The 11,321-nt window shown below is 37.0% G+C and overlaps 1 pseudogene; it reads left to right on the top strand.

The window, feature by feature from the left end:
* The window catches only part of LOC135213885 (uncharacterized), a 244,949-nt pseudogene that overhangs the window by 162,865 nt on the left and 70,763 nt on the right, over positions 1–11,321 (top strand).

The raw sequence follows: 11,321 nt of genomic DNA on the forward strand, positions 1-11,321 counted from the left end.
TTGTTACCTTACATTTCCACGTTTATTTGGGATTTTACCCATTGTTAGCTTATATTTCCACGCCTATAGGCGAGTTGTCATTCAAACAAAAGCCTAACATAATGTTTGTACTGGCTGCAGGGGTAGGTACAGAGTGTGATCTAGAAATTAGATCTAAGGAATGTAGAAATTGGCTTGAGGACCTTATGCTATAGGAAAATATAGGAAAAGAAGGGAAGCAGATAGATTGAAGAAGCAATAGTTAGGTCACATCATAAACCTGTCTTTTCTCCCCTTCCTGGTGAGCCCTTGCCTGTAGCTACCCCTAATGAGCCTATCGCTTTTGCTCTGTAGGAGGTCTTTGTTGGACGAGTCGGTTATGTGCTCGGCTACTGATCTCAGGGTCTGGGTTCGATTCCCCGCTCTGCCAACAAGGAAACGGGGATATATTTCTGGTGACAGAAATTAATTTCTTGATGTTGGTCCCATTGCTAAGTACCAATTGGTTCCTAGCCATGTAAAAATATATAATCCTTCAGGCCAGCCGTAGGAGAGCTGTTAACCAGATTTCCTGTTAGGTCTGTCTTCTGCTCCCCTTTCAGTTCAGGAAAAGCATACCGAGAAACTGGAAGAGGATGTAAGCCTTATTTTAGAATCTTTAAGGTTTTATAAATATATGATAGGGAATAGTTCAAGGCCCCCATAGGATAAGATCATATTCATGTTCCCTTTTAGAGGTAAGGTGTTGGTGCCCTCGCCCATATGTAACCCAAGCCTAGGACTGCCCTGCGTCAATTGGAAACAGTCCACTGCCAGAGAACTAGGGGTTTCTTGGGTTGAGGCGGTTCTGAGCCCTCTGACTCATATGCAGAAAGATAATTTTGATAAGCATAAAGCTAAATCACCACACAGAATTTCAACTTCGTCATCGATAGCTAGTGAAGAGGTTTCTAGAACTGATAAAGAGTAGGAATGTAGGTATATATGTACTGGCAATTCATACTGCCTTTTTACTAAAACCGTAAATGGGTTAAGCACTAGATGTTCCGAAGCTACAGGCTGTAACCACTCATACTAACTTTAGAGATAAGAGTACAGGCAACACCAAAGTCTACCTCCATTGGAACGTACCGTATTTAGCAGTAAAACAAGAATTACAGGATTAGACCTCACTGTAGCAACAGAATAGACATATTTGTTACATGGCATCACCAGTGGATTCATTAGATGGACCACCCTCCGTTGATCAGTTTACATTGATCTTAGACTGTGCTTTCTGCAAAGCTCTTAGACTGAGCTTTCTGCAAAGCTCTTAGACTGAGCTTTCTGCAAAGACTGCTTAGGTTTTACTTGAAAACACTTTCTTGATGTGACCTTTCTGTTTATATGCTTGATGCGACCTTTCTGTTAATATGCAAGACACCACCACATTCTTTAAAGGACAGTCCCTTTTCCAATGTAACTTACCACAACCTATACAGGGAGCATTAGGAATATTAAGTCCAACACTAGGATTAGAATTAGCTTTAGCACTACCAGTAGAACAGTTCTTAGCATTAGACATAAAAGCCTTTTTTGGATCCGTTGGGGACTGTGGTACATGGTGTACCAAACCACCTTGCTATCTCTTATACATCCTTCCATGCAGCTTCCCTAGCTGTGGCCACACTAACGGCCTTTTCAAAGGTTAAGTTAGATTCAGTCCATAACACCTGCTGAACCTTATCATTGGCAAAACCCATTACAAATCTGTTCTGTAACATCTCAGACAGCATTACCCCAAACTCACAAGTATGGGCCAGTACTTTTAGCACTGCAAACAAAATCATTAACTCTCTCCAGACTTCTGAGCATCAGAATAAAACTAAAAAACTCTTACACATAAGAACAGGTTTAGGTTTACAGTGGTCCCCCCGTATTCGCGGGGGATGCGTACCAGACCCCCCCGTGAATAGTTAGAACCCGCGAATGTTTGGAACCCCTATGAAAATGCTAAAAACAGCCTATTTTGTTAGTTAAAACTCAAGGAAAACCCACTAAAAAATTTTGCATACTTGGTTTTTTTTTTGTTTTAATAGTTTTATCCCAAAAAGTGCATTTTATGATGAAATTCATCAAAAGAACCAGGAATTTGTGGATATTTATCATAGAAAAATACAGCGAATGCGCGAATTTTCCGCGAATCTAGAGAACGCGAATATGGGGGGTCCACTGTATAGTGAATGTGCAGTTACAATTATCTGCTCATAGGTGCTGTCTTCAGGTGTCTCCCCTGGGGAGAGTAAATACCTAGCCAAAGTGAAGAACACAGCAACTTTCTTAGCATATTGAATTTCATTATCTATGAAGAATGTATTAATATTACACTACAGTAGGAGTCAAAATCCTCTTCTGCTTCATTGTATGGATTGATAGAACAAGATGTTAAAAAACAAGAGCAAAGTATGCAATGAATAGTTGGGTTGACTGGTGGTTGAGAGTAGGGACTTTCAATTTGATCATTATAACTACCCTCGAATCTATAATGCACAAATTAAACTGTCCCTTCCTTCAGTCACCAGTCAGCATCAACCCAACTCTTCATTGCATTGTTTGCTCTTGTTTTAACACCTGGTTCTGTGAGGGACTCACCCCCCCATACTACGTATGGATATGAATACTCTGGAGCAGACAAAATTATATAGCTGGTGATGAGCTCTATTTGTACACTTCTTTCATCACATAGTTACAACTATACTTAATTTATATGAATCTTCTACGCAGACTCAATTACTGCCACTGTAGTAACTGCTAAATCATCTTGGAATATGATGAGGAGTTAAGTGCTAGTTGGACGATGTACTGCTTCACCTTCTAGTGGTTTGCCCCTTTCTGCTTTTTCTCTGGAAATTTGAAATTTTTTGGCCAGTTTTAATTTGTTTCTGAAGCCCTACTTATCTGAATTTATGACGCAGCCTTACATTTGTCAGGGAGTTAATGCACTGCCAATTTTACTATCATAATATTGAAATTTAAAGGTTTTCTATCATAAAAATGCTCGTTAGACGATTACTGCCTTTAGTAACTCGTTGTAAATAGTGAAAGTCCCTTGCAGTGCCCCTGAAGCTGAAGCGGCTTTACTCTGTCTTACCTCTGGTCATTCTGGTCTCTTTTCACTTGGCTATTAAACATCCAAGTTCCTCTTCAGATTCAAGAATAAATCTTTCAAGTAAGCCCTGTGAGTTTCCAGAAGTATGATCCAGTGATGTTATTAATCTTCTTGATAATAATGGGTATCATTCTTAAATGTGATTTAATAATTTCAGAATAAAGATCCTGTTAAGTGTACATCACACTTCTTGAATGAATCTCAGTTGGAGGGCAGTGAAGTATGGCGTTTCTTCCAGGAAATTCCAGAAATGAAGGTAAGTGTTGGAAAGGGGATAAGAAATTTTCATCACGATTAAAAAGGAGGTATGAAATAAATAGTAATCTAGGATATCCCCCTTCTCACCCCCAGTCATTGCCCAAGCTAGGGAATGATGTTTTTGAATTCCAAATATGTTTGTGTATCATGGATGTGAATTATTGAATCTTGTAAGGATTAACATGTTTAGCGTCTCTTGCTTGGCACATTGCAGGTAGTAATTTAGGTTCTTTGTGATGTCCTTTCACTCCTAGCTCCATTGTTTTTTGTGTTGTAATTTTTATGTGATCCCCTTGGTCTCTTCCTACAAGGCTTTCCAACTTTTTTCCAAGTTTCATAGTGCATTTAAGAATATATAAATATGAATCACCGGCACTGCTAAGTTACATCAATGCAGGTAATTTTTGTTGTTGGGAAAACTCTCTATGAGAGAGAAGGCGCTAATAATCCTGAGGGGTTTTGGCACTTGGTCCTCAAGACCTAAATTTCATAATCAGTCGATCAATCAATCAATGAGTGTTGACACAATGTTCTAAGGGGTCCACAGTAATAAAAATGCTAAAAGTTTGTGTATGATTTATAAACACTTTATAACAACTAATGGGTTCATCTTCAGTCCAAATATGGAGGTACTCTTGGGTCCAAGTTACAATGGGCTGTTGTACAATAGCTTGAATTCCCAATTTACGACGGGGTTCCGTATTTGAGATGTGTTGTAAGCCGAAAAATTGTCGAAAATTATAAAAAATCTTAAGAAAACCTTACTTTGAATGCTTTGGGTGTCTATTGAAAACTATGTCAACTGGACTTTCATTGTTCTTTTCATTAAAAAACCTTCAAATATTGTGTAATGGATAAACTCTTTTAAGGTTTGATATTTAAAGACCAATTTTACAGCCTAAAATTTTGGGACTGAACATTGCATGTGGTATAGGCTAGTTTTGGAAATGTGCAGAGTTTGGCACTATGCTAAACCTAAAATTTGGATTTCCTAACAACAGACAATACAAATGTTATTTTACTTGAGAAACTTTTATTATTATTATGTTGTTTCTATATTGAAAAAGTGCAAACTTTAGGGACTAGGCTAAGCCTACCACATAATTTGGATTTTCTGACAACGAAGTCAACAAAGCAGCATTGATTTCCACAGAAATCGACAAACTTTTATTTTTGTAATAATAACCACGACAGCAGATATAAATGTTGTTTAACTTATGAGAATCTATTATCACTGTTATGTTGTTTTTAATTTATGGCTGTTCTATGCTATAATAAATGCAGCCTACTTTAATTTCCAGAACGTAAACGAAAGTATCCACTGGCCGCCACCATTTGTATTTCGTCAGCTGATAACTTCTTCATTGATGATTCACAAAGAATTGTGTATTTTTTTATTCTACTGGTAAAAGGATACTGTAAATTGAAAAATTTAGTCATGCATTACATTTAATGAGGAAAAAATTTTGTAATTAATCAAAGACTGCTATCATCGAAGCCAGCAAATAATTTCTAGAATTCTTCATCTGTATCTCTATTGGGTAAAGATAGAATAAAGAATAGATATGAATGGTTATTATACTGTTTGATAGTTTCAGTAGTTGAAGAGAGTGAAAATTTATGATTACTATACTTGAGCGGGATACGCCTATGTATAGAAGGCGTCCCGTTGGATGTTATTCCCTGCGATGTTATACGCAAGTATCGTGTTGGCTACTTCCCATTCTTGTCGGAGTGACATCGATGCAGAGAGAAGTTTTAAGTTTCGTTAGTATCTTTGGGTATAGAGGTGAAGACTTCAAACTCATCGTAGTCAAACTTAAACATATATTTGGAAACTACATCTGTTAAGTAGAGGAAGATTGATTTTAGAGAACTGGTCTCGATGAAGGGAAGTAGAGATCTAAAGTTACAAAGTCTTGTACAAAGATAGTAGAACAAAGCTTATCTCAGCACACATAACATACAGACAGACGAACATGTGACTAGGAAGTCACGTGTTTGTCTCTGCGGGTTAGAGGTCACCATCTTCTCAGAGAAGGCACTGTGACCTGTTTTACAAGACAATGCTTTTGATTACACAGGCAAAGACAAACCAGGGCATCGCAAACACAACACGGCAGCGTCTAGCTTGCGTCCTGTTTATTAACTCATATCACACTCCTGTCTCGTCAGTGACCCCTTAGGTCATGGGGCTTGTTTACATATATGGAAAATATATGATTCTTAATGTGATTATTACATACTGTGTGCAAAGTAAAAGTGGTTGCTTGGCGATCGTTCGCTACTTGTAGCTGATGAAACCATGAATGTAAACAAAAGGTTGGAAGCTTTTTTTGTTCGTTTGTTTGTTTATTTAGTTAATGGTTAATTAATAATTAGTTGAAATGAGTACATACTGATTATTTATACATTTTATTGACATATTCTAAGATTTTAGCTTCTTAGGTTTAGATGTCAGAATCATAGACTAGGTTACAGTAGCAATTACTAACATAGGCTAGGCTTACTGCCAGAATCAAAACAACATTATAAAGGACATATGCTAATGTCCTAATATATGCAGTAAAAAATGGGGTTGAAAATTACATGCGGTTGAATATTACTCAAGAATGTACAGTATTTTGCCTTTTTGGATTCATATATCTTCCGTTGGATTGGCGTCATAATCCTAGAACATGTGTTGTAAGCCTGGAAATAATTTCTGATGAATATAATTGAAAAGCGTTGCAAATTTGGAACATCATAAGCCACAGCCGTCGTAAGCCACAGCCGTCGTAAGTTGTGGACTGCCTGTAATGTATTAATGGAATTACAGGCATTCCCTGCCTACCGGTGGCATCGGTTAATGAAACTTCAGTTTTACAGTGCCTGGCTAACGACGTTAACCAGATTTTTGGCACTGGTAGACAGTTTATCTGCACCAATAAACTGGTCAGTGGCGCTGTTAAGCGGATAGAGACACTTTTGGTGTTGTAAATGCCATTCATTGATTTTTGGTTACTGGTGCCTGGCCAATAACCAAACCCCCACCATTGATTAGGGAATGCCTGTATTACTTTTAATTTTGTACATAAATGCAAAATGGGTATACAGAATAAAAACTAACATACTGTATGTTAAAGTAAAATCCATCAAAATCATAAAACACCGGTTTCCTGATTATACTGATATATGAATTACTAAAACTTAGAGAAGTTCATGAAGCTTACAAATTAGTGTGTGAAGATGTATGTATAGTTAGGATTTTTTCTTTTTTTTTTGCATGATTTTCTATACTGTATTTATTACAAGTTCAGTTAATTTTGGTATGATAAACACACAACTGTCCACAAGAGCATATTTTATCACTGTTGATTGCAATTATAATTTGGTATTTTTTTTCTATGCATATTTAACCCGTAATGAATGGATAGGCTCTCAGGAGTAGTAATAACAGATTGTGGGTGGTGAATGGATTGATCCTGGGGATAAGCAATATTAAGTGCCTTCAATTTGAAGGGAATCGGCCGGGAAAGAGGTGCCACTACTTCTATATCCCATAAATTCACTAATGGCAATTTTTAGACTGGATAAGTTGAGAGACTGGGTGGCTCAGGGCTTAGTTTTAGTCTTTCTAGACTTCAAGGGAGGATGTACTGCCTTGTCTGTCTCACATGACGTCTTTTTTGAAAATTTGCTCATAAATATACCAAGGGGTTGCTGGTAGTTTTAGTTCTTATCTTTTATGATAGTATGTTGGTTATAAATGTAATTTTGCAAAGAAAAGCGCAAGGAAATATTAGGAAAAAAAACGCATATATAACTGCATCTTTGTTCTCGGTAAATGTATGTAAATATTTTTCGACAAATATGTTCAGAATTTGTTACTAGTTTTATTTCTCATGTGTTTTGCTATTGTGTGATGTGGAATTTGTTACTAGTTTTATTTCTCATGTGTTTTGCTATTGTGTGATATGTAATTGTAATCTTACAAAATATAATAAATTCATTTATTAGAAAAATCATGTATAACTTCATAAAATTTACGATTGTCTTGTAAAAGAGGCCCCATAAAAGGTTGTCAATAGTCATTTTTAACTTTTCATGGAAAGTAGGGGAATTTTCAAGATTTTTTTTCTTACAGCATGTGCATTTGCATGTCTTCCTCTTTCCATTGTTGAGATTTTTTATTTTTTATTTTGCCAACCTCAAAGTTTACCCAGTCTGGGGGCCTGCAAACTAGTAAATTAACCCGTCCACTAAGGTTAAACATTTAGATATGATATGTAACTCATCTTTTGAATTCCCAATGTACCCCCTATCTACTGTGAAAGGACATTTGAATTCTGTTTGAGACAATGGCTGTGCTTGAATATAGGGGAAACTTTAATAGTTTTCACACACCAATGTATGCCATATTTGTATTTTTAGGGGTAATGTTGTAAGATGACTGAAATGATATGAAAGTGTTTTAGGATGATAGTTTATGGTATACAGTAATACTTCAATCTTACATGATTCAAGCTTGCGAATTAACAATAGCTCAAATTTTTCATTGGAACCCAACTAACTATCATTCGCAAGTATTTCACAGACCACACAAACTCCATTTTCGAGTCATTGAGAAATCGTGTTTGTTTTAATTTTTTTTAAGTAATTTATAAGTTCTCAAGTTTTTTTGTGTAAATTAACATTAAATGCTAAATATAATAATAATTAAAATAATCTCTCTCTCTTCTCTCTCTCGTCTCTCTCTCTCTCCTCTCTCTCTTCTCTCTCTCCTCCCTTCTCCTCTCTCTCTTTTGACTGAGATGAGAGAATTTTTATGGTTGATGTATGTACTGTTTATTAATTTCAAATACAGTTAAACCTTAGTTTTCGTAAGCTTCTGTTTTCTTAAACTTTGTTTTCTACGAACTTTTTGTCTCGGTAATCATACAGTTCTTCGGTTTCATAACGCTCGGAAACACTCCATCCAGGGCCCAGCGCATGACTAGGCTGTATCGAGCACCCAAACAAAACATTTTCCATCTTATGTACCCGTTCTGCTTTGGTGATCGTTGGTTTGTGCTTTTTGTGTTTTTTTTTTTTTTTTATTCGAGTGCCACTGCAAAATAAGCCATCATGGAGCCAAAGAAAGTTTCAAGTGCTAACTTTTCTATAAGAAAGGCGAGAAACACCATAGAATTTAAGAAAGAACTTGTAGCAAAGTGTTGGAGGAAGTTGCTTGCTGATCCGAGTGAGAAAATACCTACCTATAACAAGCACTGCTGTTTAGTGAATTTTAGGCCAGCAGAGGCTAGTTTGAAATATTCAGAAAATGAATGGGTATACATAATGTGCCTACTTCAGAGATTAAGAACATGTTTGCAAAGTGGAATGATGTAAAAAAAAATTTGTGGAGAATTATCTTCCCAACAAAGAAGTTGTAATCCGTCTTTTAACATGTTTAATGACAATGCTGTGTTTAACTAGGCAAATTTTAAAGAAATGCCAGAAACAAATGTCTCTGGACAGTTCTGTTGTGTGACAGGAGTCCAGTAACTCTCAAGCTGGTCCTAATGCCAGTAAAAAACTAAGTAATCTTGAATGGTGCCAGTAAAAACCGAAGAGAAGTAACCCCAGATAGGTCCTTGATACCTGAAGTCCTTCTGGAGGGAGTGTCCCCTTCCAAACAATAACATCTCCTCCTCCTCCTCCTCCTCCTCCCCTCCTCTCTGTCTTCCGTATGCTAGCAAGTGTTTTCCATAGTGATGTTAAATGTTCATTTATTCATTTCATTAGTCATTTATGTTTATTCCCTATAAAAATGTATTGTTAAAAATATTTTTTGGGTCTGGAACACTTTGTTTTTACATTATTCCTTATGTGAATTATTGTTTTGGTTTTTGTATATTTAGGATTTTGTGGGAGGTTCCAGAACGGATTATGTACGAAAACTGAGGTTCCCACGTAACTAGTATAGTAATAATAATATTAATTATAAATAATATTAATAAGAATCAATAATAATATAACTGTAATAACGAAATTCGTATATGATATTATTTTAAAGAAATAACCTTTCCATTTCGCTTATAAGTAAGAACAACCTTCTCGTCTCTCTCTCTCTCCTTCTCTCTCTCTCTCTCTCTCTCTCTCTCTCTCCTCTCTCTCTCCTCTCTCTCTCTCTCTCTCTCTCTCTTTTATTGGTGTGTAATCTTCACGTACTATTCCTATATTTTTACCAACTATTTATTTCTTACTATGGGCAATGTATTAAACTAACTTTTAAATGTAATTACAATCACTTTGATTTTATTTAAGAGTTAGAATAATACTCTCTCTCTCTCTCTCTCTCTCTCTCTCTCTCTCTCTCTCTCTCTCTCTCTCTCTCTCTCTCTCTGTCATAGTTAGTGGTAGATAATTTTTAATTGATCTACTTTTACCTTTACCATCTAGAACTGTAAATGCGCTGCTCTAAAACATAGACACACAACTAAGAGTTGTATTAGTCCAATTAAAAAGCACTGCTTGTTCATGAAAAGGAATTTCAGAACAAAGAGAAAGAGACAGAATTAAGAATTTCTTAAAAGTGGTTGAGAAGACTTCTAAAAATAGATAGGTCGGTCGGAAAAGGAAGAGAAGAGAACAATGTGTTGTCTGTGATCTTCACAGAGTCCTATATTTCTTTTTTTAAGGTAATGTATTAAGCTAACTTTTAAATGAAATTACAGTAACTTTAATTTCTTTTAAAAGTTAGCTTAATACTGGCAGCATGATTAGGGTCATATTTAGTGTTCAAACTCTAGAAGTAAGCATTTATTTGCAATTTTAGAGACAGTGTCAAACTTAAGCAAAAAATTCCCCTTGTTTGCGCAAGGGTGTCTGGAACTTAACCTTGCCTAAGTTCAGGGTATTACTTTATTGGGTGTAGGATGATAGTTTAAGGTATATTTGGTGTTCGAACTGTTAACCCTTTGATAACAGCAGAGATGAGATCTCACACTTCCCACAATCCGGGAAAGTTTTAGATGATGTTAGTTCTTAGAATTTTACCAGAAGCACCCAAGCCTTGTTCGAATAAAGTCCTGAAGAAGGTTATAGCCACGTTCATTGTCATTACTTTGATATTTGATTCCCTGAGAAATGTAGACAATTTCTTAACTGCTGAATCATACTGGCGAAGTGTAGATTCTCTTTTGTCTGACTCCTACCTGCAAACTTCATGAAATCCATAAAGTTAGGGTTTTGTGAAGACCTGAGAATCGAACACAGTCCTCGTTTGAACTTGTTGCGACAACCTCAAGTCCGAGAGAGGGAGAGGACGAAGACCTAGCTCCAGGAGAAGGGGAAACCAATTGCTCTTGGGCCAGCGTGGAGCTATGAGAGCCACCTGACCTTTGAAAGAGCTCAACTTGTGTAGCACCTTCAGGAGAAGGTTCACTGGAGGGAATAAATAAATCTTCCTCCACTGGTTCCAATCTATACTCAGAGCGTCCGTAGCGTATGCCAGAGGGTCCAGATTTGGGGCTACGTAACAAGGCAGCTTGTGGTTTGCCTCTGTAGTGAACAGATCTACTTCCAGACCCGGTACTCTCCTGCAAACTCTCTTGAAGGATTCCTGGTCCCAGTGACCATTCTGACTCCAGGGGACTGATCGGGACAGTGCGTCTGCCACTACATTGTGGACTCCTGCCAAATGGGTAGCCGATAGATTCCAGGTGTTCTTGGCTGCTAGAGAAAAATTGCTCTCATCACGTGGTTCACATGACTTGACTTTGAACCACCTCTGTTTATCCACGTGTACCACTACCGCACTGTCGAGGACCAACCTGATATGAGTCTTCTTTTCCATAGGACGGAGCTTCCTTAAGGTCAGAAACACTGCCATAGATTCCAGGACGTTGATGTGAAGCTTTTGGAACTGAGGTGACCAAGTTCCCTGAACCTTCTCGTGATGTGAATAACCTCC

The sequence above is a fragment of the Macrobrachium nipponense genome, chromosome 43 (genome assembly GCF_015104395.2).
Source record: "Macrobrachium nipponense isolate FS-2020 chromosome 43, ASM1510439v2, whole genome shotgun sequence".
In the NCBI taxonomy this organism is placed as follows: Eukaryota; Metazoa; Arthropoda; class Malacostraca; order Decapoda; family Palaemonidae; genus Macrobrachium; species Macrobrachium nipponense.